Genomic DNA, 24,270 nt, shown 5'->3' with positions numbered 1-24,270 from the left:
CTGCGCTACTGATGTTAGTGTAGAGCAGTTGGATCCAATTTCGAATTCCCTCCCCAAACCCCATTTTGGAGAGCACATCCCCCATGTAGGTGTGCGATATTCTGTCAAAGGCCTTCTCCTGATCCAAGCTGATGAGGCAGGTATCCACACCCCTGTCCTGTACATAGGCAATCGTATCCCTGAGCAGCGCCAGGCTGTCAGAGATCTTCCTGCCTGGCACAGAGCAGGTCTGGTCAGGGTGAATCACCAATTCCAGAGCGGATTTGACCCGGTTGGCGATGACCTTGGACAGAATCTTATAGTCCACATTCAACAGTGAAATGGGTCGCCAATTTCTAATTTCCTCCCTTTCCCCCTTGTGCTTGTAGATGAGGGTGATGATGCCTTTCCTCATGGATTCTGACATACTACCGGCCAGGAGCATACTCTCGTACACTCCTAGCAGGTCTGGGCCGATCAAGTCCCACAGAGCCGAATACAACTCTGCCGGCAAGCCGTCGCTTCCGGGGGTTTTACTCTTCTCGAAGGACTCGAGGGCCTTAGTCAGTTCATCAGGAGTTCCACAGTACTATCAAGCAGCACTTGCTTAGCAATAACCTACTCACTGATGCTCAGTTTGGGTTCCGCCAGGGCCACTCGGCTCCAAACCTCATTACAGCCTTGGTGTCATGAAGCTATTAATGTATATAATATTTTGGAAAATATTTTTCTTTTAAAGTAGAGGTTAGTCTATGGGTATGTCTTAATTGGATTGAAGCCTGCTAGTCTGGGTGCTTTGATATGTACTAGTTTTGATATGTAAGAGAGAGAGCGTGCATTTGCATTTTTTTTTGAATAGAGCATTCAAGAAGTCGGGTGAAAACTTGACGCCTCTCTAGCAGCGACCAAACCATATGTTTATATTGCTAATAAAATTGGTACAATGAAAGGGGTTTCATTGTTAAAAGGTGAAGTTCAGAGAGGCTGGTGAGACAATGAAAATTTGAATTCAATCAGTGGTGGTAGTTATAACTTCAGTGGTTTTCAGGCATGCAGGCAGAGACAATGTAAGATCAAAAGGCAGCTGCAAGCTTCCAACTGGCTCCACAGTGAAAGGAACCTCATTTTGAATTCGTAAGGCGAAAATACTATGTCTGGTGCTTGGTTAAGTCTATAGAGTGCTGTTGCCTTAATGGAGATTAGTTTGGGAATTTGTTAACAGTTATGATAGTAGTAATTTGTAGCCATGTGTACCTGTGTAAATTAATAAAATGTTCCCTTTAGCTTAATATAAAACCTGGGGAACTGATGGTCTGATTCCTGAATTTAGAGTCGTATCTCAAACATAGCACTTAAAATTATTGGTTATGACAGTTGTTTAAAGTTTCCCTCTGGAATTTTTAAATAACTCCACTTTACCAACCGCATGGGTCATAACACTTGGTCCAAACATCGACGAAAGAACTGAACCCCCGAGGTGAGGTGAGAGTGACTGCCCTTGACATCAAGGCAGCATTTGATCGAGTGTGGCATCAAGGGGCCCTAGCAAAACTGGAGTCAATGGGAACCGTGGAAAACTCTTCACTTGTTGGAGTCATACCTAGCACAACAAAGGAAGATGGTTGTGGGTGTTGGAGGTCAGTCATCTCAGCTCCAGGACATCACTGCCGGAGTTCCTCAGGGTAGCGTCCTAGGCCCAACCATCTTCAGCTGCTTCATCAATTACCTTCCTTCCATCATAAGGTCAGAAGTGGGGATGTTCGCTGATGATTGTGCAATGTTCAGCACCATTCGCGACTCCTCAGATACTGAAGCAGTCCATGTCCAAATGCAGCAAGAACTGGACAATATCCAGGCTTGGGATGATAAGTGGCAAGTAACATTTGTGCCACACAAGTGTCAGGCAATGACCATCTCCACCAAGGGGGAATTAGCCATTGCCTCTTGACATTCAATGGCACTCCCATTGCTGAATCACCACTATCAACAACCTGCGGGTTACCATTGACCAGAAACTGAACTGGGCTAGCCATATAAATACTGTGGCTACAAGAGCAGGTCAGAGGCTAGGAATTCTGTGTTGCGCAACTCACCCCCTGACTTCCCATCTACAAGGTACAAGTCAGGAATGTGATGGAATTCTCTCCACTTGCCTGGATGAGTGCAGCTCCAACAACACTCAAAGCTTGACATCATCCAGGACAAAACAGCCCACTTGATTGGCACCCCATCCACCATCTTCAACATTCACTCCCTCCACCACTGACGACCAGTGGCAGCAGTGTGTTCTGTCTACAAGATGCACAGCGGTAACTCACTAAGGCTCCTTAGACAGCACCTTCCAAATCCACAACCAATATCATCTAGAAGGACAAAGGCAGCAGATAGATGGGAACACCACCACCTGGAAGTTCCCCTCCAAGCCACTCACCATTCTGACTTGGCAATATATTACCGTTCCTTAACTTTTGCTGGGTCAAAATCCTGGACCTCCCTCCCTAACCTGGTACACCCTCCCTAACCTGGTACTCCCTCCCTAACAGCACTGTGGGTGTACCTACACCACATGGACTGCAGCGGTTCAAAAAGGCAGCTTACCAACACCTTCTCAAGGGGAATTAGGAATGGGCAATAAATGCTGGCTTCACCGATGACACCCACATCCCATGACTGCATTAAAAAAAATAAGCCTGGCACTCTTGGATTACTAGCCCAGTGACTTTACCACTTTGCCACCCATGTATTGGTATATATAAATGACTTGCATGTTGAAATACAGAGTAATGTTTCAAAGTTTGCTAAAGTGATGCCAAAATCGGAAGTAAGGCAAACAGTGAGGATGATGCCAGTAAACTGCAATAGGACATAGGCTAGCAGAATGGGCAGACAAGTGGCAGATGTAATTTAGTAATGAGAAGTGTGAGGTGATACATTTTGGCAGAAGTGATAGGGCAAGGCAATATAGACTAAATGGCACAGTTCTAAAGAGTGTGCAGGGACTGTGTTACGACCACGATGTGGGAAATCTGTGATGCTTCAAGTGTCCCGGACAACTACATCTGCAGGAAGTGTACCCAATTGCAGCTCCTCACAGACCGCATGGATTGGTTGGAGCAGCAGTTGGATGCACTTAGGAGCATTCGGGTGGCAGAAAGCGTCATTGACAGGAGTTTTAGAGACGTGGTCACACCCAAGGTACAGACAGATAGATGGGTGACCGCTAGAAGGGGCAGGTAGTCCGTGCAGAAATCCCCTCTGGCTGTCCCCCTCTTTAACAGGTATGCCATTTTGGATACTGTTGGGGGGGATGGCCTATCAGGCGGAAACAACAGCAGTAGCCAGAGCAGTGGCACCACGGCTGTCTCTGTTGTTCAGCAGGGGGGAGTCAAAGCACAGAAGAGCAATTGTCATAGGGGACTCTATAGTCAGGCGCTCAGATAAGCGCTTCTGTGGTCGTGAAGAGACATCAGGATGGTATGTTGCCTCCCTGGTGCCAGGGTCCAGGATGTCTCTGATCGGGTACGGGACATTCTGAAGGGGGAGGGAGAACAGCCAGAGGTTGTGGTACACATTGGTACTAACGACATAGGCAAGAAGAGTGACGAGGTCCTGCAGCGGGAGTTCAGGGAGTTAGGCAGAAAGTTAAAAAAACAGGATTAAGGAAAATCCCAAGGCCTTTTATACATATGTAAAAAGCAAGAGGGTAGCCAGGGAAAGGGTAGGCCCACTCAGGGAGAGAGGTGGGAATCTGTGTGTGGAGCCAGAAGAAATGGGAGAGATACTAAATGAATACTTCTCATCAGTATTCACCAAAGAGAAGGACTTAGCGGTCGATTTGTCTAGGGAAAGAGTGTATAGGTAGCCTGGATCATGTTGAGATCAAAAAAGAGATGTTAGGCGTCTTGAAGAATATTAAGATGGATAAGTTCCCAGGGCCAGATGGGATCTACCCCAGAGTACTGAGGGAGGCAAGGGAGGAGATTGCTGGGGCCTTGACAGAAATCTTTGTATCCTCACTGGCTACGGGTGAGGTCCCAGAGGACTGGAGAATGGCCAATATTGTTCCATTGTTTAAGAAGGGTAGCAGGGATAATCCAGGAAATTACAGGCCGGTGAGCCTTACGTCAGTGGTAGGGAAATTATTGGAGAAGATTCTTCGTGACAGGATTTACTACCATTTGGAAGCAAATGGGTGTATTAGTGAGAGGCAGCATGGTTTTTTGAAGGGGAGGTCATGTCTCACTAACTTGATCGAGTTTTTCGAGGAAGTGACAAAGATGATCGACAATGGAAGGGCAGTGGATGTTATATACATGGATTTCAGTAAGGCCTTTGACAAGGTCCCTCATGGCAGACTGGTACAGAAGGTAAAGTCGCACCGGATCAGAGGTAAGCTGGCAAGATGGACACAGAATTGGCTTGGTCATAGATGACAGAGGGTAGCAGTGGAAGGGTGCTTTTCTGAATGGAGAGCTGTGGCTAGTGGAGTTCCGCAGGGATCAGTGCTGGGACCTTTGCTGTTTGTAGTATACGTAAATGACTTGGAAGAAAATGTAACTGGGCTAATTAGTAAGTTTGCAGATGACACTAAGGTTGGAGGAGTTGCAGATAGTGAAGAGGATTACAACGGGATATAGATCGGTTGGAGACTTGGGCGGAGAAATGGCAGATGGAGTTTAATCCGGACAAATGCGAGGTAATGCATTTTGGAAGGTCTAATACAGGCAGGAATTATACAGTAAATGGCAGAACCCTTAAGTGCATTGATGGGTAGAGGGATCTGGGTGTACAGGTCCACGGGTCACTGAAAGTGGCAACGCAGGTGGATAAGATAGTCAGGAAGGCATATGGCATGCTTGCCTTCATTGGCAGGGGTATTGAGTATAAAAGCTGGGAAGTCATGCTGCAGCTGTATAGATCCTTGGTTAGGCCACACTTGGAATATTGCATGCAATTGTGGTCGCCACATTACCAGAAGGATACGGAGGCATTGGAGAGGGTGCAAAGGAGGTTTACCAGGATGCTGCCTGGTCTGGAGGTTATTAGCTATGAAGAGAGGTTGGAGAAACTCGGATTGTTCTCACTAGAACGCCGGAGATTGAGGGGCGACTTGATAGAAGTTTACAAAATTATGAGTGGCATGGACAGAGTAGATAGTCAGAAGCTTTTTCCAGGGTGGAAGAGTCAATTACTAGGGGACATAGATTTAAGGTGAGAGGAGAAAACTATAGAGGAGATGTGTGGGGCAAGTTTTTTACGTAGAGAGTAGTGAGTATCTGGAATTCGCTGCCAGAGGAGGTGGTGGAAGCAGGTATGATAGTAGTGTTTAAGAGGCAGCTTGCCAAATACATGAATAGGATGGGAATAGAGGGATACGGACCCCGGAAGTGCAAAATGTTTTAGTTGACGGGCAATATGATCGGCGCAGGCTTGGAGGGCCGAAGGGCCTGTTCCTGTGCTGTACTTTTCTTTGTTCTTTGTTCACAGCTGATGTTATTCGCTGAGCAAGCCAAAACCCAGAGGGAAACTTGTCTTACTGATCATAACTTTTCTTTTTGTATTTTGAAAACAAGGAGAAAACTACTGATCCCAGAAGCATAGAATCCCAGTAACATTTTTACCATTTTAAAATTATGAGATTTATTAACAAGAAAAAAAACTTAAATGCACAAGATTAAAATTACACAGTTGAAACAGTCTTACAAAACATTCCCCACAAAATCCACTTGGCCAGAAGACACAAGTAAACCAATTGGCAGCAGCTCTTTTGTAGATTTTCAACCATAAAAATTCAATAATATTACCCAAGGCGAAAACTACTCCTACTTCAATAAAGTATACTTTAGGTGCTGGGGATATGGTTCGGAGGGACCAGGGCATGTGTTAGAAACTGGAAGGAGCGAGTGTCTATGGTGAAAAGGAAACTGGGCATGTGGGAGCGACGCTCCCTCTCCATTGCGGGTAAGAACCTGGTCATCAGGTGTGAGGCACTCTCGCTGTTGCTGTACGTGGCGCAGGTCTGGCCCATTCCACACTCCTGCGTGGTGGCAATCACTCGAGCCATCTTCCGCTTTATCTGGAGGTCAAAAATGGATCGTGTCCGCAGGGACGCGATGTACAAGCCTCTAGATAAAGGGGGAAAAAACGTGCCCAACATCGCCCTCATACTGATGGCCACCTTTGTGTGTGGCTGCATCAAGCGGTGCGTAGACCCTCAGTACGCAAACACCAAGTGTCACTATGTGCTGAGGTTCTACCTGTCCCCAGTGTTGCGAAGGATGGGTCTGGCCACGCTGCCGTGGAATGCTCCAAGTAGTTGGACCGTGCCGTACCACCTGTCCCTCGTGGAAAAATTTATGCAGAAAAACACCTTTGACCACAAGTCCATCAGGCAGTGGTCGGCACGTAACGTCTTAGAGGCCCTGAGGGAAAAGGAGAGGGTGGATCCTGTGGGATGGTTCCCCGAGCAGACTGTCAAAGTCATTTGGCAGAATGCCTCATCGCCAGAACTTTCCAACAAGCGCCAAGACGTGGCTTGGCTGGTGGTGAGAAAGGCCCTCCCCGTCAGATCCTTCCTACACGCCAGGAGTCTCACCCCTCTGCACGTTGCCCTCGAGGTGGCTGTGGTGGGGAAGAGACCGTTGTTCACCTCCTTGCAGATTGTGCCTTTGCAAAGAAGGTCTGGAGAGAGATGCAGTGGTTGCTGTCGAGGTTCATCCCGAGCAGTTCTGTGACACAGGACTCTGTGCTCTACGGGCTGTTCCCAGGGACACACACCGAGACAAACATCAACTGCAGCTGGAGGATCATCAACTCGGTGAAAGACGCGCTTTGGTCTGCCCGAAACTTGTTGGTCTTCCAGCGCAAAGAGTTGTCCCCGACCGAGTGTTGCGGACTGGCACAATCCAAAGTCCAGGACTACGTGCTGAGGGACGCACTAAAGCTTGGGGCAGCTGCCGCAAAGGCGCAATGGGGAAGGGTCGCTGTCTAAGACCTTTCTGCCACAGTGCACCGAGGGGCTGGGAACTGTTTAAACCCCCTCGGGCTGTACAGCTCAAAATGAAAGGCTGTAAATGACTGTAATATTGTTTGTACTGATGCACCTGGTGATACAATTTGTAAAAGTTAAACCGGATTGTACCCTTGTAATGGTGTTTTTGAAATGGTTTGGAATGTGGTTGAAGATATTTTATGAATAAAGTATATTTTTGAAAAAAAAAGTACTGTGGATGACCCCTTCCATTACTTTACTGATGATCGAGGGTAGACTGATGGAGCAGTAATTGGCCGGGTTTGATTTCTCCTGCTTTTTGTGGACAGGACGTACCTGGGCAATTTTCCACATAGCCCGGTAGATGCCAGTGTTGTAGCTGTATTGGAACAGCTTGGTTAGGGGCGTGGAAAGTTCTGGAGCACAAGTCTTCAGCTGGAATATTGTCAGGGCCCATAGCCTTTGCAGTATCCAGTGCCTTCAATCATTTCTTGATAGTGGAATGAATCGAATTGGCTGAAGGCTAGCATCTGTGATGCTGGGGACTACGGACACTTCTGGTTGAAGATTGCAGCAAATGCTTCAGCCTTATCTTTTGCACTGATCTGTGCAAGTGAAACATCCCAGGTCATTCTGTCCAACACAGCAAGTAATTTAGCTCATGCCATAAAATAAACTGAAATGTTTGTAACTAACCAGATTAAACTATCATTTAAATCATTTTCTGTTTTCTCATTTCCACTTGAAGTACACAAAAAGGCAAGTGATTGTGAAACATCCCCCTCCCCTTCTCCACTCCAATGTGAGAGCAGGCATGAGACTCTCCCCAGAGACACTGAGACCACAAAGACTTATTACAGTAAATCACTTACACAATTTCAGTGCTAGTCTGACTAAGAATAGTTACGGGGAAGCAGAGCTCCACTCTTTGGGGAGCAGTTGAACTCCCCGAGAGACCACATCTGGAGCTGGTTTTACACATTACATGACGAAAGAAACTGAGACAGACCAGGAGGCTGTTTCCTGAACTCCAAGAGCAAAGATTAACAACTTCTATTGATATGGCACCTTTAACATCGCAAAATATCCCAAGGAGCTTCACAGTAGCATCAGGAAATAGGAACAGGAGGCGGCCAATTGGCCCCCTCGAGCCTGCCATTAGCAACTCAAATACAACACTGAGCCTCATAAGGGGATATAAGCGATGAAAAGCTTGGTCAGACAGGGAGGTTTTCAGGAGTATCTTGAAGGAGGAGGAAGAGGTGGAGAGGTTTAGGGAGGGAACTCCGGAGCTTGGGACCCAGGCAGCCGCCAATGATGCAGGGATTAAAATTGGGGATGCTCAAGAGGCCAGAATTTGAGGAGCACAGATATTCCAGAGGATTATGGTACTGGAGGATATTACAGAGATAGGGAAGGGGCAAATGCCATGAAGTGATTTGAGAAACAGGATGGCAATTTTAAAATTGAGGTGTTGCTTAACTGGGATTCAATATTAGGTCCAGTGAGCAGAGGGGTAATGGGTGAACAGGACATGGTGAGAGTATGGAAACAAGCAGCAAAGTTTTGAACGCCTCAAGTTTACAAAGGGTCGAATGTGAGAGGCCAGCAGGACAGCATTGGAATAATTAATAACTGGAGGTAATAGAGGCATGAATAAGGTTTCAGTGGTTCAGCTGAGATAGGGGTGAAGTTATGGAGTAGAAATAGGTAGTCTTAATGATTCCATGGAATTTAGTTGGGAACTCACTCAGGATCAAATATGACATCAAGAACTCATTGACTGGTTCAGCCTCACTGAATTGCCAGGGAGAGGGAAGGATCTGGTGACAAGGGAACAGAGTTTGTAGCAGGAGCTGAAGACAATGGGTCCGATTTTAACGGAGTGAATGGGTTTTGAGTGAGTTAATAATCAGGCCCAATGGTTTTGGGCTTCCAATATTTAAATAGAGGAAATTTCTGCTCTACCAGGTACTGGATAGTGGGCAAACAGCCTGACAATTTAAAAACAGTAAGGGGTTGAGGGAGATGGTGGTGGTCAGGTACAGCTGAATATTGTGCATACAAATGGAAACTGACACTGTGGTTTTGGATGATCAGCCTCTCTGGTACTGAAACTCCCTGGAAATTACAGGGGGCAGGGTTAAGACTTTGGAACAGAGGGACAGGAGGAGGCCATTCAGCCCCTCTAGCCTGTTCTGCCATTCAATAAGATTGTGGCTGTTCTGTAACCTAATTCTATATAGACATCTTTACCCATATCCTTTAATACCTTTGGTTAACAAATGAACAATTGATCTAGCACCAGCTACCTTCTGAAGAACAGAGTTCCAACTTTCTCCCACCCTCTGTAGAAATGTTTCCTAATTTCAATCCAAAAAGGTCTGGCTCAAATTTTTTGACTATATTCCCTGGACCTCGAGTTCCAAACCAAAAGAAATAGTTTTTGTTTATCTAGCCTATCTGTTCCCCTTAATGCCTTGAAAACTTGGATCAAAGTATTACTTAATCTTTTAGGATTAGAAGGGGCATGAGGAAAAACGTTTTCACCCAGAGGGTGGTGGGCATCTGGAATTCACGACCTAAGTTGGTGGTTGAGGCTGAAACACTCAACTTATTTAAAAGGTACCTTGATCTGCATCTGAAGCGCTGTAACCTGCAAAGCTACAGACCAGGTGCTGGAAAGTGGGATTAAAATGAATGGCTAGTTTCTTTTTCATCTTTTTCTGGCTGGCACACACGATGGGCTGAAAGGCCTCTTTATGCACCACAACTTTTCTATGGTTCTAAATTCCAGGAAACACAACTTTAGTTTGTGTAATCTCACCCCACAGTTTAACCAGGTCTCATTCTGGTAAATCTACGCTGTACTCCCTCCAAGGCCAATATGTCCTTGCTGAGGTGTGGAGCCCAGAACGGCTCCCAGTAATTCCAGCTGTGGTCTAACAGGGCTGTGTGCAGCTGCAGCAGGACTTCACCCCCTTGGATTCTAGTCTTTCAGGTATAAAAGCCAGCATTCTTAGTTATTTTCTATAGGTATTCATGAAATTTTAATAATTATAAATGGACTCTTAAATCTCTTCGGATCTCCAGTTTCTAGCTTTTCACCATTTACAAGGTATCCTGTTCTGTCCTTTTGAGGTCCAAAGTGGACGACCTCACATCTGTTTACACTGAAATCCATTCGCCAGTTTTGCCCATTCACTTAAACTATCAATATCTCCTTGTAAGTTACATTTCTATCTATACTGTTTACAATGCTGCCTATCTTTGTGTCATCAGTAAATTTGGATATATAGCTCTCCAACCCATCTAAGTCGTTAATAAATATGGTGAATCATTGGGGCTCCAACACAGATCCTTGTAGGTCACACTGGTCACATTCTGCCAATGAGAATACCTGCCCATTATCCCTACTCTCTGTCTCCTGCTGCTTGGCCAATTTCCTAATCAGATCAATAATTTACTTAAATTCCAGGAACTTCAATCCGACTAACAATCTGTTATGAGGAAGTTTAATCAAAAGCCTTCTGGAAGTCCATATAAATAACATCCATAGACATTCCCCTGTCCTTTACGTTAGTCACCTCTTCAGAAAATTCATTCAGGTTGGCCACGCATGGCCTAACCTTTACTAATCCAGGCTGATTCTCTCTGATAATCAGAGAATTTTCAAGGTGTTAAGTCACTCCATCCTTAATTATAAACTCTTGTCATTTCTAGACAACATATATTGGTTTAATTGGTCTATAATTCCCTGGATTCTGTCTCTCACCTCTCAAAGTGCAGAATGACTGGCACAAAATCTAAAGGAACAGTTTTCCCAAATTGAGAACACTTTGGACAGTTAGTGCATCAGCAATGTTCTCACCTATTTCCTTTAAACCCTGGGATAGAAACCATCTGATCCTGGGGATTTGTCACTCTTCAGTACCATTATTATCTTCATTACTATTAATTTGCTCAGGTTAATCTTGGTGAAATCCTTATCCCTGCATCAATATTAGTTTCCTTGGGATGTATGGCATGATGATCCCTCCCACCACTTTTTAAAAAAAAAATTCAATCACAGGATGTGGTCATCTGGGCCAGCATTTATTGCCCATCCCTAATTGCCCTTGAGAAGGTGATGGTGAGCTGCCTTCTTGAACCGCTGTAGTCCATGTGGTGTAGGTACACCCACAGTGCTGTTAGGGAGGGAGTTCCAGGATTTTGATCTAGTGACAGTGAAGGAACAGCGATATATTTCCAAGACAGGATGGTGACTGACTTGGAGGGGAACTTGCAGGTGCATACATCTGCCGTCCTTGTCCTTCTAGATGAGGGAGGTTGTAGGTGCTGTCAAAAGAGCCTTGGTGAGTTCCTGCAGTTCATCTTGTAGATGGTACACACTGCTGCTAGTGTGCATCGATGGTGGAGGGGGTGAATGTCAAAGGTGGTGGATGTGGTGCCAATCAAGCAGACTGCTTTATCCTGGATGGTGTTCAGCTTCTTGAGTGTTGTTGGAGCTGCACTCATCCAGACAAGTGGAGAGTATTCCATCGTAGTCCTGACTTGTGCCATGTAGATGGTGGACAGGCTTTGGAGAGTCAGGAGGTGAGTTACTCGCCGCACAATTCCTAGCCTCTGACCTGCTCTTGTAACCACATTATTTATGTGGCTAGTCCAGTTTAGTGGTCAATGGTAAGTCCCAGGATGTTGATAGTGGGGGATTCAGCGATGGTAATGCCATAGAATGTCAAGGGGCGATGGTTAGATACTCTCTTGTTGGAGATGGTTATTCCCTGGCGCAAATGTTACTTGCCACTTGTAAGCCCAAGCCTGAATATTGTTCAGGTCTTGCTGCATATGGTCACAGACTGCTTCAGTGTTTGCGGAGTCACGAACAGTGCTGCACATTGTGCAATCATCAGCGAACATCCCCACTTCTGACCTGATGATAGAGGGAAAGTAATTGATGAAGCAGCTGAAGATGGTTGGGCCGAGGACACTACCCTGAGTAACTCCTGCAGTGATGTCGTGGAGCTGAGATGACCCACCTCCAACAACCACAACCATCTTCCTTTGTGCTAGGTATGACTCCAACCAGTGGGGAGTTTTTCCCGATTCCCTTTGCCTCCAGTTTTGCTAGAGCTCCTTGATGCCACACTCGGTCAAATGCTGTCTTGATGTCAAGGGCAGTCACTCTCACTTCACCTCGGGTGTTCAGCTGCTTTGTCCACATTTTGACCAAGGCTGTAATGAGGTCAGGAGCTGAGTGACCCTGGCGGAACCCAAACTGGGCGTCAATGAGCAGGTTATTGCTAAGCAAGTACCGCTTGATAGCACTGTTGATGACCCCTTCCATTACTTTACTGATGATCGAGAGTAGACTGATGGGGCAGTAATTGGCCGGGTTGGATTTGTCCTGCTGTGTGTGTACAGGACATACCTGGGCAATTTTCCACATTGCCGGGTAGATGCCAGTGCTATAGCTGTACTGGAACAGCTTGGCTAGGAGTGCAGCAAGTTCTGGAGCACAAGTCTTCAGTACTATTGCCGGGATATTGTCAGGGCACATGGCTTTTGCAGCATCCAATGCCTTCAGCTGTTTCTTCATATCATGTAGACTGAATCGAATTGGCTGAAGAATGGCATCTGTGATGCTGGGGACCTCCGGAAGAGGCCGGGATGGATCATCCACTTGGCACTTCTGGCTGATGATTGCAGCAACTGCTTCAGCCTTATCTTTTGAACTAATGTGCCGGGCGCCCCCATCATTGAGGGTAGGGATATTTGTGGGGCTACTCCTCCAGCGGGTTGTTTAATTGTCCATCACTATTCACGACTGGATGTGGCAGGGCTGCAGAGCTTAGATCTGATCCTTTGCTTGTTGGATCACTTAGATCTGTCAATCACTTGCTGCTTATGCTGTTTGGGACGCAAGTAGTCCTGTGTTATAGCTTCACCATGTTGATACCTCCTGGCATGTCTTCCTGCACTCTTCACTGAACCAGGGTTGATCCCCCGTCTTGATGGTAATGGTAGAGTGGGGGATATGCCAGGCCATGAGGTTACAGGGTGTGGTTGAGTACAATTCTACTGCTGCTGATGGCCCACAGCACCTCATGGATGCCCAGTCCTGAGTTGCTAGATCTGTTCGAAATGTATCCCATTTAGCATGGTGGTAGTGCCACACAACATGATGGAGGATATCCTCAATGTGCAGATGGGACTTCATCTCCACAAGGACTGTGTGATGGCCACTCCTCCTGATACTGTCATGGGCAGATGCACCTGTGGCAGGCAGGTTGCTGAGGATGACATCAAGTATGTTTTTCCGTCTTGTTGGTTCTCACTACCTGTTCAGCCCCAGTCTAACAGCTACGTCCTTTAGGGCTCAGCCAGCTCGGTCAGTAGCAGTGATGCTGAGCCAATCTTGGATGGATATTGAAGTTCCCCACCCAGAGTACATTCTGCGCCTTGCCGCCCTCAGTGCTTCCACCAAGTGGTGTTCAACATGGAGGAGCACTGATTCACAGCTGAGGGGGGGTGCAGTAGGTGGTAACCATTGCACGTTATCCATGTTTGACTTGATGCTATAAAACTTCGTGAGGTCCGGAGTCAATGTTGAAGGCTTCCAGTGCAACTCCCGCCCGACTGTATACCACTGTGCTGCCACCTCTGCTGGACCTGTCCTGCTGGTGGGACAGGACATACCCAGGGATGGTGATGCTGGTGTCTGCGAATTATCTGTAAGATATGATTCCATGAGGAAGACTATGTCAGGCTGTTGCTTGACTGGTCTGTGAGACAACTCTCCCAATTTTGGCACAAGCACCCAGATGTTCGTAAGGAGGACCTTGCAGGGTCAGCAGGGCTGAGTTTGCCATTGTCGTTTCCGGTACCGGGTGGTCCGTCCGGTTTCACTTTTTTTTAGACTTTGTGGTAGTTTGACACAACTGATTGGCTTGCTCGGCCATTTCAGAGGGCATTTAAGAGTCAACCACATTTCTGTGGGTCTGGAGTCACATGTAGGCCAGACCTGGTAAAGGCAGGAGATTTCCTTCCCTGAAGGACATTAGCGTAAATACTGGTGCAAATTATTGAACATGTCCCCATTTTCTTATTTTTAATTGACAATAGCACCTTGAGCAGTTTTCAAGGCACCCACAATGCTTCTGGCCAAAACACTTGTGTCGATTTTGATATCCCTTGCAAGTTTATTTTCATAATCCCTTTTCCTAGTTTACCCGTTGTCCGGTCACTCAGGATTCTGAGTCAAGGGAAGAGTCAATTTATAAGGCAAGAGAAATAAATGGGAAAGTTAGGCAAAATTCAATCAGGAGTCGCCACAGATTTACCATTGAGAGGGCGAAGAGAACACAGCTGGGCTGGAGGGAGAAAACGCTGCAGGAAAGGACGGCAGAATGAGAGTGAGGAACCCAGTGGGGGGGTTTGGGGGATAAGCTCTTACAGGACACATCAGAGCCCACAGGCAGCAACTTAACTGCAACCCCATTGTTGTTTCCACTGTATCAGGTTTACTTTATTCTGCATTCTCTTGGTGTATGAGAACTAACTTGATTCCAATATAATAAAAATAAAATACTGCAGATGCTGGAAATCTGAAATAAAAACAGAAAATGCTGGAATTTCTCTTAATAGAAAAGAGAAACAAACAAAACATTTTTTAGAAACTTTACGTATTTCAAATTGAATCTCTGACAATAAAAACTGAAAATGCTGGAAAGGCTCAGCAGGTCTGGCAACAACTGTGGAGAGGAAACAGTTAACGTTTTGAGTCGATATGACCCTTCTTCAGAGTTGCAGAGGTAGAATTGCGATGGATTTTATACTGTTTAAGCTTCCAGCTATCCCTGATGTTTTATTTTGTTCTACGTGCTCCACCCACCCTGCCTCTCTTCATACATTGGCTCCCAGCCCAGCAAGACCTCAGTTTTAAAATTCTCATCGTTGTTTTCAAATTCCTTCATGGCCTTGCCCCTCCTGATCTGTAACCTTCTCAAGGGAAATTAGGGGTGGGCAGTAAATGCTGGCCTTAGCCAGTGATGCCCACATCCCGTGAAAAGGATAAAAAAAAACCTCCTGCAGCCCCACAACCCTTGAGATCTCCATGCTCCTCTAATTCTGCCTCTTATACATCCCCGATTTGAATCGCTCTACCACTAGCAGCCATCTCTTCAGCTGCCTGGACCCTAAGCTCTGGAATTCACCCCCGAAACCTCTCCAGCTCTCTACCTCACTTTCCTCCTCATTCCTTAAAGCCTAATCTTTTGGTCACCTGTCCTAATATCTCTATGTGGCTCAAATATTGCACAACGCCAATGTGAAGCATCTTGGGATGTTTCACTATGTTAAAGGTGCTACATAAATGCAAATTGTTGCAGTTGTTGTTGTCCGCAGGATAACCAATTCTCTGGGCAAAGAGTGACTCAAAAAATACACTTACTGTAAATTCAATGGCACGATTGCTACAAAAGTGTGTGTACACACCATGCAAAGCCACACAACTCACAAGGGCTTTGGGCCAGGGAGGGTGGGCTTCTTCTGTGGGTCATATTATTATTGCTCATGGGGATCCAGGAGTGGGGAGGGTCTGGGCTAATCCCAACAGCTGCCGCACTGTGTGTTGCAAGAGGATTTTGACACCAGCATTGAAGGATCCATTGTTCCAAACACTGCAATTTAAAGGAAAGAGGTCTCATCCAAGAATTAATTCTGGGTGAAATCAATTATAGAGGAATTCAAAGGGAACAGTCACAGAAAGCACTGAATAGGAGGCAGATTAAATGGCTTCCTGGGGAGCAGGTATGCCAGAAACAAAGTGATATAATGAGTTTATCAAGACATTGTCCCATGAGGCACTGAGTCAGGCAGGGTTCAAGATCCAAAGTCCTTCTCCTGGTCTGGGAGTAATCAGCTTGTCTCTACTGCTGCAGCAGTTTAGTGGCTATAATTGCCCTCAGGGCCACTCGGGTGAGGCATTGTTATTGGGGGGCGGTGGGGCAAGGTGATTTTTTTTTTACAGGGAGTGGGGGCAAGGTGCTTTACAAACATACGAATATATGAATTAGGATTAGGAGTAAGCCATTCTAACTTGCTCCTTGATTCCAATATAATAAAAGCAAAATACTGCAGATGCTGGGAATCTGAAATAAAAACAGAAAATGCTGGAGTTTCTCTTAATAGAAAAGAGAAACAAACAAAACATTTTTTAGAAACTTTATGTGTTTCAAATTGAATCTCTCACAATAAAAACTGAAAATGCTGGAAAGGCTCAGCAGGTCTGGCAACAACTGTGGAGAAGAACAGAGTTAAAGTTTTGAGTTCGTATGACACTTCTCCAGAATTGGAGAGGTAGAAATGTGATGGATTTGAAACTGTTTAAGCTTCCAGCTATCCCTGACGTTCTATTTGGCCTGCTCTGCCATTCAATAAGATCATGGCTGATCTGATTGTGGCTTAAAATCCACAGTGCACCTACCCTTGATAACTTATGACTAACTTGTTTCCGGAGGGCAGGGGGTTTCTGGGGGGGCAGGGGGTTTCTTGGGGGGGCAGGGTGGCATGTTTTTTGGGCGTCAGGCAAAGCTACACATGGCAGAGCAGGGAATCTTTTCGTGCTCTTCTCACACGGGTTTCTGGTGGACTGGGCACCTCTTGGGCAAACACCCAATAAACCACAGCCCGACATCCTGCACCTGTTCCACACTCAATTCACATCACTGACTGCAGTCACGCTTCACCACACGAGTCTGCCCAGTCCATATCCACATTGAAGCTCTTTATGTCAATAAGCACTGGGTCCTCACTGCTTTTGTTCGACAGGGAAAAGTAAAATAACTTCAGGGCACCCAACGGTCACTGCTAAATGCCCTTCCCTGTGTCACACTGAATCTTACACAGAGCTGGAGGAACTTCATCCTGGCCTCTTCCCAGTTTACTGATCTCAGCCCTAGCAGAAGTGGGGAGCTTGCAAAGCTACAGCTATTCTCAGTGGCACCTTGGTGGGGCGACGGGGAATCCTCCAGGATTCCTGCTCCTGACAGTATCCAGTGATCCCTGGGTTAGAGAGAGAGAGGGGAAATCAGCCAGGGTTCCTGCTCCTGAGTGTCCAGTGACCCACGGGTCACAGAGACAGAGAGACAGACCGAGACAGAGAGACAGACCGAGACAGAGAGACAGACCGAGACAGAGAGACAGACCGAGACAGAGAGACAGACCGAGACAGAGAGACAGACCGAGACAGAGAGACAGACCGAGACAGAGAGACAGACCGAGACAGAGAGACAGACAGAGACAGAGAGACAGACAGGCAGACAGAGAGACAGGCAGACAGAGAGACAGGCAGACAGAGAGACAGACAGACAGAGAGAGAGAAAAATCAGCCAGGGTTCCTGCTCCTGATCACTGTCCAGTGACCCCTGAGTTAGAGAGGGGGCGGGGGGGGGAATCAGCCAGGGTTCCTGCTCTTGATCACTGTCCAGTGACCCCTGCTGGAAGTGCATGTGCCTACACAGCTGAAGGTGGGAAAGGTTTTGGTTGGCACGCCCTCATGGTCAGCTACCTCCTTATCTGGGCTCAGTCACGAACTCAAGGTATATTAGGGTAACCATTGCCACTGGAAGCTGTATCCCAATGTGAGGCACAAATTGGCAGTGGGAGAGAGAAGGAATGGAATTGATACATAAAAAAAACTTCTCATGCATGAAATGGGCTATTTTTCAAATGTCAAATGCTTGCCTTCTTGAACACTACAGTCCATGCAGTCAAAGTATACACACACTGCTATTAGGGAGGATTGTGATCCAACGACAGTGAAGGAACGGCGATATAACGTGGAGTCAAGATGGTGAATGACTTGGGGGGTTCCAGGTGGTGGTGTTCTCATGCATCTGCTGCCCTTGTCCTTCTGGATGGTACTGGTCGTGGGTTTGGAAGGTGCTGTCTAAGGACCCTTGGGGAGTTCCTGCAGTGCATCTTGTAGATGGTACGCACTGCTGCCACTGTGTGGGTGTTGGAGGGAGTGAATGTTTATGGAACGGATGTCAATCAAGTGGGCTGCTTTGCCCTGGACAGTGCAGAGGTTCTTGAGTGTTGTTGGAGCTACCCTCATCCAGGCAAGTGGAGAGTATTCCATCAGACTCCTGACTTGTTTCTTGTTGATTGTGGACAGGCTTTGGTGAGTTACTCGTCATACGATTCCTAGCCTCTGACCTGCTCTTGTAGCCACAGTATTTATATGGTTCGTCCAATTCAATTTCTGGTCATTTGTAACACTCAGGATGTTGATTGTGGGGGATTCAACTATGGTAATGCCATTGAATGTCAAGGGATGATGGCTCGGTTCTCTCTTGTTGGAGATGGTCATTGCTTGGCACTTGTGTGGCACAAATGTTACTTGCCACTTGTCAGTCCAAGCCTGGATATTGCCCAGGTTTTGCTGGATTTGGACATGGACTGCCTCAGTATTTGAGGAGGCACGAATGGTGCTGAACATTGTGCAATCATCAGCGAACATCCCCACTTCTGACCTTATGATGAAAGGAAGGTAATTGATGAAGCAGCTGATGAAGGTGGTTGGGCCAAGGACACGACCCTGAGGAACTTCTGCAGTGACGTCCTGAAGCTGAGATGACTGACCTCTACAAACCACAACCATCTTCCCTTGTGCAAGGTACGATTTCAACCAGTGGAGTGTTTTCCCCCTGATTCCTATCGACTCCAGTTTTGCTAGGACTCCTTGATGCCACACAGTCAAATGCTGCCTTGATGTCAAGGGCAGTCACTCTCACTTCACCTCTGGAGTTCAGCTCTCTTGTCCATGTTTGAACCAAGGCTGTAATGAGGTCAGGAGCTGAGTGACCCTGGCGGAACTCAAACTGAGCATCAGTGAGCAGGTAATTGCTAAGCAAGTGCCACTTGATAGCACTGCTGATGATCTCTTCCATTACTTTACTGATGATCAAGAGTAGATTGATGGGTTGGTAATTGGCTGGGTTGGATTTCTCCAGCTTTTTGTGTACAGGACATACCTGGGCAATTTTCCACATTGCCGGGTAGATGCCAGTGTTGTGGCTGTACTGGAACAGCTTGGCTAGGGGCGCGGAAAGTTCTGGAGCACAGGTCTTCAGTACTATTGCCGGAATGTTGTCAGGGTCCATAACTTTTGCACTATCCAGCGCCTTCAGCCATTTGTTGATATCACATGGAGTGAATCGAATTGACTGAAGACTGGCATCTGTGCTGCTGGGGACCTCCAGAGAAGGCCGAGATGGATCATCCACTCGGCACTTCTGGCTGAAGATTGTTGCGAATGCTTCAGCCTTATCTTTTGCACTGATGTGCTGGGCTCCTCCATCATTGAGGATGGAGATATTTGTAGAACCTCTTCCTCCAGTGAGTTGTTTAATTGTCCACCACCATTCACGACTGGATGTGGCAGGACTGCAGAGCTTAGATCTCATCCATTGGTTGTGGAATCCCTTAACTCCTTCTATCACTCTCTGCTTATGTTGTTTGGCACACAAGTAATCCTATGTTGTAGCTTCACCAGGTTGACACCTCATTTTCAGGTATGCCTGATGCTGCTCCTGACATGCCTTCCTGCACTCTTCATTGAACCAGGGTTGATCCCCTGGCTTGATGGTAATGTAGAGTGGGGGATATGCCGGGTCATGAGGTTACAGATTGTGGTTGAGTACAATTCTGCTGCTGCTGATGGCCCACAGTACCTCATGGGTGCCCAGCCTTGAGTTGCTAAAGCTGTTCAAAATCTAACCCATTTAGCACGGTGGTAGTGCCACACAACACGATGGAGGGTATCCTCAATTTGAAGGCGAGAATTCGTCTCCACAAGGACTGTGCAGTGGTTACTCCTACCGAAACTGTGGTGGGCAGATGCATCTGCAGCAAGCAGCTCGGTCAGTCGTGGTGCTACCGAGCCACTCTTGGTGATGGACTTTGAAGTCCCCCACCCAGAGTGCATTCTGTGCCCTTGGAACCCTCAGTGCCTCCTCCAAGTAATGTTCAACATGGAGGAGCACTGATTCATCAGCTGAGGGAGGGCAGTACGTGGTAATCAACAGGAGATTTCCTTGCCCATGTTTGACCTGATGCCATGAGAGTTCATGGGGTCCAAAGTCGATGTTGAGGACACCCAGGGCAACTCCCAATGCTGCAGGGTTACGGGCAGGAGATTGGCACTAAGTTGAAATGCTCAGAGAACCTATGCAGACACAATGGGCTGAATGGCGTCCTTCTACATCGTAACAATTTTGTGATTCTGTGAACTCCCTCCTGACTGTACACCACTGTGTTGCCACCTCTGCTGGGTCTGCCCTGCTGGTGGGGCAGGGCATGCCCAGGGATGGTGATGGTGGTGACTGAGACATTATCAGTAAAGTATGATTCCGTGAAGATGACTATGTCAGGCTGTTGCTTGACTAGTCTGAGACAGCTCTCCTAATTTTGGTACTAGCCCCCAGATGTTAGTGCTGAGGACTTTGCAGGATCGACAGGGCTGAGATTGCCGTTGTCATTTCTGGTTCCTAGGCTGATGCCAGGTGGTCCGTCCGGTTTCATTCCTCAAGATACATCATTGCTCAGTCCATTACCCTGACTAACACCCCCATAATTGTGAAGAGGGAGTGCCACACTATCAGAGGGTCAATACTTAGAGGGAGTGTTGCACTGCCAGATGGTCAGTAGTGATGGACTGCTACACTGTCAGAGGGTCAGTACTGGAGGAGTTCTGCGCTGTTAGAGTATCAATGCTGAGGGAACCCTGCATTGTTGGAGGGTCATTACTGAGGAAAAGCTGCATTGTTAGAGGGTCAGTACTGAGGGAGAGCTACATTGTTCGAGGGGCAGTGGTAAGGGAGGGCTGCACTGTCAGTTGGTCAGTAATGAGGAAGCACTATACTGTCTGAGGGTCAGCACTTGGGGAGCACTACACTTTGGAGAGTCAGTACTGAGGGAGCACTGCGCTGTCGGAGGGTCAGTACTAAGGGAGCGATGCAATGTCGAAGGATCAGTACTGAGGGAATGCTGCACTGTCGGAGGGACAATACTGAGTGAACGCCGCATTGTCGGAAGGTCAGTACTGAGGGGGCGCCGCACTGTTGGGAGTGGCACTACTGAGGGAATGCCACATCAGAGCTAACTCCCAAGCCTGGCTTTGGTAGGGGCTGTTTGTTGCTTGCCACAGAGCTTACTTCTCCACTCTAACACAATCTCCCCAGTGCTGCCTGACTCATCTTTATATACACAGTGAGTATAACTAACTAATCAATACCCAACGCCTGCTCACCTTATTACCTGGGTATTTAACATCCATCAACAGAGCCTATTACGAACATGCCGCTCTGTCAGAGGGCCAGTACTGAGGGAGCACCACACTGCCAGAGAGTCAGTAATGAAGGAGTGCCGCACTGCCAGAGAGTCAGTTGTGAGGGAGTGATGCACTGCCAGAGGGTCAGTACTGAGGGAGCGTCGCACTGTCCGAGGTACTGTCTTTTGGATGAGATGTTAAAACAAGTCCTGGCTGTCCTCGGAGGTGAATATAGAAGATCTCATGTCCACTAGTGAAAGATGAGCGGGGGGAAGTTCTTCCCCAGTGTCCTGGGGCCAATATATACCCCTCAATCAACATCACCCAAAAAAGTTATCTGGTCATTATCACATTGCTGTTTGCAGGAGCTTGCTGTGCGCAAATTGACTTCTGTGTTTGCAACATTACAACAGTGACTGCAGTCAAACTGCTTCTATGAATGTAAAGCACTTTGAGATGCTGTAGAACGCAGGCTCTTTGTTTGCCTGCTGAGATGGGGGAGGGTAAAATGGTGAAGACACTCGATTTGAGAAAGATTTATGCAGAACCACAATAAGTCTTGGTCACCTGTGTCCAGCCAGTCAACAGATACTCAGATTGTTAGTGAAAAGTACCATTGGCAGCTCCTCCCCTTCTCACTGGATGGAAATTAGACTTCACTGGGCTGGAGATGCAGGCTTGGAATGAAGCCAGAGAAATGCAGCCACCATCAGGGGCTCCATTGCTACGTCAGTGAAAGCTGATTGTTTCTCTCAGGACACAAAATGGTTTCAATTAAAAACACAGCATTTAGATTATTGTATTAAACACAGAGAGTAGAGAGATCCACACCTCCTAGCAGTTATAATCTCCTCCACACATACACTGGTGTGGTGTATCAGGCTCTTTGTAAAAGGAGCTGCCCTCGAGCAGTGCTCCCGAGCAGCTGGCTAGCATTCTGGGATCTAGCAACTTGCTGCTCCTCTTACAGGATCTGGGGCTGGCAGCTGTGGGGAGAGAGGTTGAATGGGCCTGCCTGACTGTGGATTGACCATCGTCCGAGAGAGAGGGAGGGAGGGTGTGGGGTCCGCAGAGAGACACACACTGGCTGTGAATGGGGAAATCCTGCTGATCCTTTCATTGTAGCCACACTACTGAATGAACAACAAGACTCAGACTCACTGGACTCGCACTATCATTTTGTAGAGTGCAAGGAATAATAAAAGAAAATTCAACATCGTTTATCTCTAGATTAAGGAACACAATACCCAGGCTTCACCATCACAGATTTACACAGTATTTACAGCAGAGAAACAGGCCATTTGGCCCATCTGGTTTGTGCTGGGGTTTCTGCCCCACGAGCCTCCCCATCCCTCTTTATCTCATCCTATCACCCTATTCCTCTATTTCTCCCTCATGTGTTTATCCAGCTTCCCCTTAAACGTACCCATATTATTCACCTCAACCGCTCCCTGTGGTAGCGAGTTCCACATTCTCACCACTCTCTGGGTAAAGAAGTTTGTCATGAATTTCTGATTGGATTTATTGGGGACTCTTTTAGATTATATTTTACAATCTACATTATTGCTCCAAACCATTAGCTTCACCTCCCATGGCCCTTTCAATCACATAGTGCCACTCTGCCTCTCTTCACTCGCACACGGTGCACATCACTCCTGGCTGTGGATAATTTGCTGGCTTTCAGCAGATTGCCACCTGCAAAACGTTATCTACTTGGAAATGGGTCAGTGTCTGATCAACCACATAGCGATTACCCTGACAGTGTGTCACACCACATTTTACAGCTCCCTATATTTAGTTTCAGTCACAGAACTGAATAAAAGATTGCAAGGACATGTCCAGTTCCATTAGAGAGAAACAGGGACATTCACAATCCATAATCGCCAGTTCAATCCCCAGGATATAGTCTTTCCTTGAAGCCACAGATCTCTCCTTTAACGTTACACTCCACTGGGGGAGACTGAAGACGACCCCCCCAGTCATTCAGGAATTGCCCAAGGACCCTCCTCCCCTTGTTCACACTCCCTCTGCCCACAGCTATATCTCAGCCAGGAAGATGGGGGAGGGGCAGTAACTGAGGCAAGCAGCTGCCTCTCTCTCTCAGGCAGCAGTGATTGACACTCGCTCAGACACTGATTGACATGGCTTCCACATAGACCCCAATCTCACAGGTGTGGCATCCACTATCCCACCACTCGTCCTGTGCAAGGCTCGGTACTGAGGATAAGTGGGCTATTCAACTGTATTAGGTATCATAACAGGAGCCTGTTACGAGCCAAAAGGTTACTTAGTCCCAGGAGTCAAATTAATCAATGGTCTTTGCAGTGTTCATATGACGACATTGTTGGCAGGTGGTGGGGTTGAAGATTGGACTGTAAAAGACAGCCCCTCTCCCTCCCTCACCACCCCCACTCGCAGGCTTCTGTCTATCCCCATTCTGTCACAGCTCATCCAACAACATAATAACAAGGGTCAGCAGAGCAATTAAAAGAACAGTGTTAAAAAAAGTGTGTCCTGGGCAGTGAGTCCGAGTACCAGTTTGATACTGCTTCACTCTAATAAAAACAATTTAATCATTTCCAATCAGTGTCAATGGGGCAGAAGCTGTTTGTAAGAATTGTGAAAATCCTGCAGGAACTGAGCACCGACACACAGTTCACTGGGCTGTTCGCCACCTGTCACCCAACACAGAGCTATTCATGACGTGGGGAGAGAATGAACTCACTTAATATGTTCCCCCCAGCACCACAACCCACGCCCCCGACACCCCACCCCCTCCCCACACCCCTCGCTTCACAACTCCCATTACAGACACACCCACCCTGTCCCTCCCTGACTCTCCCCGCCCTTCCCACTCCCATCCCCCCTCCACTTCACGCCATTCAATTAGTGAAGGAAGCAGTTTATTTGCTGAAGGGGTCAGAGGATTAAGAGCATTCAAGCCGTACAAGACATCGACTTCCCA

General features: G+C 47.1%; 1 protein-coding gene across 1 annotated transcript in view; it reads right to left on the bottom strand.

Annotated features, from left to right (window-relative positions):
* The window catches only part of vav2 (vav 2 guanine nucleotide exchange factor), a 200,422-nt gene that overhangs the window by 139,509 nt on the left and 36,643 nt on the right, over positions 1–24,270 (bottom strand). The gene's annotated exons all lie outside the window — the stretch shown is intronic.

Source organism: Cetorhinus maximus, chromosome 10 (assembly GCF_964194155.1).
Source record: "Cetorhinus maximus chromosome 10, sCetMax3.hap1.1, whole genome shotgun sequence".
Lineage (NCBI taxonomy): Eukaryota > Metazoa > Chordata > Chondrichthyes > Lamniformes > Cetorhinidae > Cetorhinus > Cetorhinus maximus.
The sequence above is the reverse complement of the archived record's forward strand: the minus strand, read 5'-3'. Positions and strand labels throughout refer to the sequence as shown.